The 8022-nt window shown below is 34.4% G+C and overlaps 2 long non-coding RNA genes across 2 annotated transcripts; one reads left to right on the top strand and one right to left on the bottom strand.

Annotated features, from left to right (window-relative positions):
- Nucleotides 1–3442: 3442 nt before the first annotated feature.
- Nucleotides 3443–5419, top strand: LOC141362390 (uncharacterized). The gene is made up of 2 exons (XR_012368221.1): nt 3443–4071; nt 4350–5419. It is a non-coding gene; the product is annotated as an uncharacterized lncRNA (long non-coding RNA).
- On the bottom strand, nt 4469–7554 carry LOC129444496 (uncharacterized). The gene is made up of 3 exons (XR_012368220.1): nt 6918–7554; nt 5852–5959; nt 4469–5419 (listed from the first exon to the last, which is right to left on the bottom strand). It is a non-coding gene; the product is annotated as an uncharacterized lncRNA (long non-coding RNA).
- Nucleotides 7555–8022: the final 468 nt, after the last annotated feature.

Here is an 8022-nt window from a genome sequence, read left to right as displayed (position 1 = left end):
CAGATTTTAGTGCTCTTATAAGTGTGTTTTTTTTACAGTATCTGCACTACCTAACACTAACACTATTAATATGATGTGAAATGTATTTTAATTTATATTAACATGTTGATCATGTAACTGAGAAATTCTGTTTCAGTATATTCTTCCCCTCATACATACACATTCATCTCACTGATATTAAAAGGCAACTAAGACACAAGCTGAATGCTCTTCAATTAAAACAGATTCTTAATAATAAACAACACACACATTTATCTCTCTGTGTTCACTTACATACACATTTACACCTGTTACCCACACCTGGGCAGTAGTTTGTGTCAAGAATTAGCATGCAATGTCGATAGATATTATAACACAACACCATTCATTAGAAAGCCACCCGTCTCAATCTAACACATGTTTCTCGGCTCTGTTTGTTTGTCATCATTTGATTAACATTAAAATCTCATTTCTGTTCATATCTGTAAAAACCTGACAGTGGTAAGATACAAAATGTGAAGCTTTACAGCAATATGCATTATAATAAAGTCCACAGTATCTAATGAGAGAAGTCATACAGTAACGTAAAGACAAACAAAATCATTTCAATCTCTTTCTGTAAAATTATTACATTAAAAAACTTACTGTACATCTCTCATCTGATTATAGTTTTACAGATAAATGACTCTTACTGTATGCAAACATTTATAAAATTAACCATTGCAACGACATTGAGAACATTTGAAATGATTCTCATGTCGTCGCTGTCACATAAGGGGAAAGCTTCAAAAATAACCACAATCTTAGATTAATACACTCTAAAAAAGGCTGGATTATTTTTAACCCATAATGGGTAAATATTGGACAGAACACGTGCTGGGTTAAAAATGACCCAATGTTGGGTTGTTGTTATGCAACCATGGGGTATAATAACCCAGCATTGGGTCATTGTGTTCTGTCCAATATTTACCCATTATGGGTCAAAAATAATCCAGCCATTTTTAAAGTGTACAGCACAAAATAAACATCAAATCACAAATGAGAAATCAACTTATAGTTTCTCCTCTAGACATGAAAATGAAGAAGTCTTGTTTCTCATCCGAGTTTCTCCTACAGTAAACCAATAATCTCATTCATCTTCTCTATTTCATATATTTCTGCACTTTTATAAATCTTAATTCATTCATACTTCATACAAGCATCAGTCTGATATCCAGTAAAGACTTTAACAGGTTTTAATCTCATTCTCTAAAGCAGTATTTCACTTCATTACATCACAATAATAGATTATAACAGCGTTATATTCATCTAAATAAACAGCATTTAAACTGAAGCTTGATGTTTGAAATGTAACTTACAGGTTATGTGGGTTGTGGATTGAGGCAGCTGTGATTTGTCTTCAGTTTCTCTTCTCTCTCTCTCAGAGTTTCTCACAGCTCTTCTCTATTAATTGAAGGTTTGGATGGGGGGGGGGGTGAATATGTTAATGAGGGCTGACATTGACTCATGCATTAGAATAACTGAGGCCAAATTCATGTCTGCGTTCCCAGACGACTCCAGCGGTCAAGTTCAAGTTTAGAGTCTGATCTGTTTAACACACACACACACACACACACACACACACACACACACACACACACACACACACACACACACACACACACACACACGCACACGCACACGTGCGCGCACATTCAGCCTTTAGTGATTAACACTCTCACATTTGATAAAAAAACATGTTTAATTTTAACTTTTTTACTTTTAACACTTTTAAAACATTACGGGGCGGTTTCCCGGACCAGGATTAGCTTAATCCAGTACTAGGCCTTAGTTTAATTAGGAAATATAACTAGTTTTAAACAACATGCCTTACTAAAAACATTACCTGTGTGCATCTTGAAGTAAAACAAAGGGCCCTGATGTATTTTAAGATCTGTAAGTGAAAGTTTTTTTCAGTTTGGAGAGCTCTTAAAAATGTTTAAGTCTAGGACTAGTCTAATCCCTGTCCGGGAAACCGCCCCTTAATCCCATAATCTAAAGAGGTGTTTTGTCTTTTGCTGTTTTTGTCTTTCTCATTATTGTCATTGTGGTTTTTATTAGATTATCAGTACTAAATAAAAATAGTCAAATAAAATCTTTAATTTAAATCAGTGCAATACTGATACTTTATTTCAACATGAAACTGAAGGATATGAACGGTCATTATTTTCATACATTTGTCTTTATTTAACTAATTGTTAACTATAGAGGTGCGTGAAGGTTTTGTACACTGTTAAATAAAGAGGTCCTAATATGTAGCATTTTGATACAGATACATTTGATACAAATCTGTATCTTTGAGATATATGAACTCTTTAGGTGTACAGCCCCAGTGACAGCATGCGGTTCATATTTTGACTATTTTTTTGACAGTGAAAAGAAGATCTGATCAAGATATAATCAAACACTTTCACAATGCACATGATATCAAATCAGATTTACAAAAAATGTTTGTCGTATGAAAGGACATGTCCTCATTGACCCGAGCATAAAAATTGATCTTTAAAACTAGATTTGATTTCTAATATCATGAATCTATTCTGTGGTGGACCAAATATTCTCAATATTTCAAAGTCTCTGGTGTGAGTGAGTCCTAAAAATGACCCTGTCCTTATCAGTTTATAAAGAACATCCATCATGGTCCATCCCTGAAGATCTTTTATATTAGCTCAGAGGTTCAGAAGAGCTTTTGAAGCTCAGGAAACTTTAATGAAGTTTTCATTTGTTTCTCACAAACTTTATTCATAAAATTAGAGGAGTAATACGTGGATAGCGTAATAATAATTTTTTGTCATTTATAGTTTATTGAGATCTCATGTTGTGATTGTTTATATGATTTTTTTACTGTCAGTCAAATAATGATTAGTTATAGTTAGATATATAATATTGTTGGGTTGTAGTGTAAGTCATGATGATCGTGGGAACACGGATCACGCGGGAGCTCTCCGACTCGTCTCCACAGGCCGTAATTGGCATCTTCACACAACATCTCTTAACATTGTCCTACAGCTGAATGGTGTCTGACTGGATGACCTCTGACCTAACTCTGAATATATGTTTAATTTACTGAGAAAACTATGGGAACGTTGTGAGAAGGATCTCTCTGTTAACTCTTCATGGGCTCAGTGAGGAAAATACAGCATTGATTTGTGTAAAAGCCTTATTTACTGTCAAGATGCCTTAAACAATTCACTCAAGTGCCTTGTTTTATATTTTGATATGATTTTATTCTGTAAATGAGATTATAATTTATAATTATTCAATACTTAACTGCAGAAAAGCCTATAGGATGAACTGCTCTGAAATAATCCTTCAACATAAGTATGACTGAAAGAAATATCACATGACGTATAACATCTCAAATCCTTCTACTAGACAACATTCAGATCAAATCTAAAAAAAAACCTTGAAGGAATTTTATGGAATTACATTTGTGTCAAATTAAACGCACGCAACTTTTGCAAAAACAAACAAAAATATACATTGATAAAAGAAAAAAACTATCTGAAAATAAAAACAATCAACTAACTAGCAAAAACATTAACATCATCTTTAAATATACTGCATTCTTTGTTTATAGTTTTCTAAGTTTCACTTTCACTAAATATAGTTTTGAATGTGCTGCAAATGTTTTCGTTTTCACTTTCCAAGTTTTCGTTTGCGCTTCGCAAATTTACGTTCTCCATTTTGACACAAACCTCTCGTGAGGGGCGGGCTTAACAGCGGTTCGCTCTTATTGGCTTGTGAGATTTTGATTGACAGCTCATTGAACCGGAACCCCGGAACAGAAGGTGGCAGTAGTGCACCAATAAGCTGGATCCCAACCGCTGTTAAAAATAACAAGAAGAAGACGATCGGACGCTGTTTATCAGCGGAGCTGCAAGTAGTCTAAACAAACGGTAATAAGAGTATATTTATTTAATGATAAAACACGGATATTTTACACGTCAGCAGAGGAATAACAATAGTTCAAGATGAGTAATCGGGAGGCTCACGGTCTGGAGCAACAACACCATCCTCCTCGGCCGGACAATCGAGGCAACCTTACCTGAGGTAAGTTAAGTTTTTAATAACTATCAAAATAAATAGAATAATCCCACTGCAAGTTTTATTGATGTGCTGCTGAGGAGGTTTTTGCTGTTAGCCGTGCACAGGGTGACCAGCTTCAAAATTTCAGGGTTCTTATGTTAACCTTGTCTGTAAATTTGCGGTTTTCTAAAGCAACAATTAGTTACAAACAAGTTATACATTTTAAAGTATTAGTGTTGAATGACTATTGTGCTACATGTAGTGATGTCATTAAATGCTTATTGTTTATTTTACTGCCCTAGACGGCGAAACTCAGGACGAGGCAGCACTTTCTGTCCCATGCAGTGGTTGACAGGCACCTGCTTCTGTCGAAAAACGCCTTCAAAATAACTGATAATAACTTTGATCACACATGCATGCATCGAAGGCCAAGCAAATGAATTTAAAGAAAGAATGGAAACAGCAGTGCAACATAATGCTTACTTTTACAGAGTGTCAGTTGAAATGAACTCAAATGTCTAGACAAAATGTTTCTCCCAATAGTAATGTCTTTTTTATCATTTATAGATGCTGTTTAACAGTTGTTAATGATTTTACATGCATCTGAATGGTTTACAGAGTCTTAAAGGGATAGTTCACACAAAAATGAAAATTCTGTTATTATTTACTCAGTCTCATGTTGTTGTAAACCTATTTAAGTTTCTTTATTCTGCTGAGAAGATATTTTGATAAATGATGGTAAGCACACATGAGAGTGTACCCATTGACGTCTAAAGTACAAATTAAATCTAAGGAGGAAAATGGAGGACAGTCAATTTTCTATGTCATGTGATGTTTAAACACACAAAAGTTTCTAATCTAATCATCCATATGCCGATATATAACATGCATAACGTCTTGCATTGCATTTGTCCTTCATGTTCAGCTGCGTTGACTCTCAGATATGTAAAGCACAGGCTGACAGATGTAGTGAGAAGGCATGATATATAAAGATAAATTACCAGCACAACGCTATAAAGTGTTGCCATGAATAACCCTGCAGATGCATATGAATCCGGACACAATAAGAGGGGAAGCCCAGCAGTCAGAGATGTGTCTCCATTGTGATTACAGGTGGGAAATAGTTTTAAAGGAAAGGTACATCTGTGAACCAGCTTTTGTATCTTGTAAACCTGAAAATGACTTTTACAATTTAAATGGAGCACAGTCTTTGGATGACATCAAGTGTCTGTTGGTATAACTCCTAGACATTCAATGGTGATATCAAAGGCTTTTGGTCTGACAAAGGACAATAGATCTCTGGCACCACGACCACACCATCATCCTCTGTGACATTGTCAACAATTTCCTCTTAAAAAAGTTGCTCCACCATCTGAAAAAGAAACAATGTGTTATAATGCTAACCAAATTTAGTTTGATACATTTCTAAGGACACATAATTACATAATGCCAAAATAACTATATGCAAGTACATGAATGTCAAGAATAAAAATCCTGATATTTAGTTAATGTCATTCCAATCTCATGTAACATAAGCCCTATTTACACATGGCATTGGATGAGTCTTGAGACCACATTTGCTTTAAGGGGAAGGGGACAGCACGCTACTTACTATGATAATGAGTAATGACTTTGCAAAATAGTTTGGGGGAAGGATGTATTATTACAGTGTTTTTTTGTTGTTGTTGTTTATTAAGAGTTTAATGTCATGCCATCTACCTGGCTAGAATTATGAATAAAAATAAAAGATGAAAAATGAAACGTTAATTCTTGATAAATATTCTAAAATGAAATCTGGTCTTACAAAATATGTGCAGTTCACCTGCCGAATCAAGCACTGTCTCTTCTTCCATTGCAGTTCTTCATAGTACAAGAGACAGCTGACCAAACATCACACCATAGAGGCTCAATTCTAAAAAAAAAAGAGAAAAGTATGGTCAAATCGTAGCTTATAAAAAAGCAATGTCTGTCCATAGTAAATCATCATGTGAAGTATTATGGAAACCAAATTAGTGGCATTCCTACATTAAGGGCAGGTAGGCTGAATACCACCAGATGTGGTGCAGATATGCATTTTTAGAGTGCTGCTAATACGCCTAAATAAGACAATTCTGTCGTCATTTACTCACCATCATGTCGTTCCAAACCCTTAAGACTTTGGTTCATCTTCTGAACACAAGTAAAGATCTTTAAAATGTTATCTTTTCAAAGAGAGCTTTCTGTCCCACCAGTAACAGCAAACATTACTACCCCTTTCAAGGCTTCATTTTAACCTTGCAGTGCTCTTGTAAACGTGCATTAAAGATTAATTGATTTGAATTAAAATTGATTTAAACTAAACATTCGCTGCAAAATATGTTCTCACACTTGTTCTTGTAGAAATAGCTAACATGAATTCTATGCTGAACTCGTTACATTTCAAATCTAATAAAAACATAAACTAAAAAAACCTAAAAATTTACCAAAGCCCCTTTAAATTGGTATTTTATATACAGAGAACAACATGAACTGGTTCAGTGCCTACCTGGAGAAATTACACTCTTTGGTCCTGATAAGTAATATAAAATAAAAAGCGGAATTAGGCTAAAATCTTACATTTGTTTTTTATGGACAATAATAAAGATAGAATTGTTTGCCTAACCACAATTAAAGAAAGATCATTATCTTTGCGTTTCACATATCCATTGTAAGCCTAAATGTGCCAAAGTAGACTATGGAACAAATGGGTCTGTTACATAACGATCTTTGCTCTGCTTTGAGAAATGCAATACCATTCATATACAGTTTAACACAACTGTTGCAGCCTTCACACATGAATAAATCTTGCAGTGGGATTATTCTATTTATTTTGATAGTTATTACAAACTTACCTCAGGCTGCCTCGATTGTCCGGCCGAGGAGGATGGTGTTGGTGCTCCGGACCGTGAGCCTCTCGATTACTCATCTTGAACTATTGTAATTCCTCTGCTGACGTGTAAAATATCCGTGTATTATCAATAATGTTCTTTAATATACTCTTATTACCGTTTGTTTAGACTACTTGCAGCTCCGCTGATAAACAGCGTCCGATCGTCTTCTTCTTGTTATTTTTAACAGTGGTTGGGATCCAGCTTATTGGTGCACTACCGCCACCTTCTGTTCCGGGGTTCCGGTTCAATGAGCTGTCAATCAAAATCTCACAAGCCAATAAGAGCGAACCGCTGTTAAGCCCGCCCCTCACGAGAGGTTTGTGTCAAAATGGAGAACGTAAATTTGCGAAGCGCAAACAAAAAATTGGAAAGTGAAAACGAAAACATTTGCAGCACATTCAAAACTATATTTAGTGAAAGTGAAACTTAGAAAACTATAAACAAAGAATGCAGTATATTTAAAGATGATGTTAATTTTTTTGCTAGTTAGTTGATTGTTTTTATTTTCAGATAGTTTTTTTCTTTTATCAATGTATATTTTTGTTTGTTTTTGCAAAAGTTGCGTGCGTTTAATTTGACACAAATGTAATTCCATAGAATTTCAGGAGACACAAACTGGAAAACAAGCACATCTTTAAAGTCTCATGAGAAAGGAGAAATACAAAGTTGTCAAATCAACATATATTTTTTTATGTTACTTTAACTTAAATTAAGTTTACAATTTCAAATAGTTTTTATAAGTTATGTCAACTTATCAAGTCAAAACTTAAAAGACTAGATTGAATTGACTTATAAAACCAAGTTGATTTTTTACAGTGTGCATGCTTTACATTATGTGACATCATAATAAATCTACTAATAAAACTCATTCATTCATTCATTCAAAATGACTTTTAGCAAATTCCCTTCTGATTTAAAGTCATGAATGTTGTGAATGTTGTGAATGTTGTGAGGGTATATTTGTGGGATTTAAACAATGAAAGTGTGTCATGTTTACTTGAGATGTTGTTTACACACTTCAGTCAGTCAGAATAAAGGACATTGGTGTAAAATTACTACAATTACT

This window comes from Misgurnus anguillicaudatus, unplaced genomic scaffold (genome assembly GCF_027580225.2).
Source record: "Misgurnus anguillicaudatus unplaced genomic scaffold, ASM2758022v2 HiC_scaffold_26, whole genome shotgun sequence".
In the NCBI taxonomy this organism is placed as follows: Eukaryota; Metazoa; Chordata; class Actinopteri; order Cypriniformes; family Cobitidae; genus Misgurnus; species Misgurnus anguillicaudatus.
Note: the sequence above shows the minus strand (reverse complement) of the source record. Positions and strands in the feature narration are given on the sequence as shown.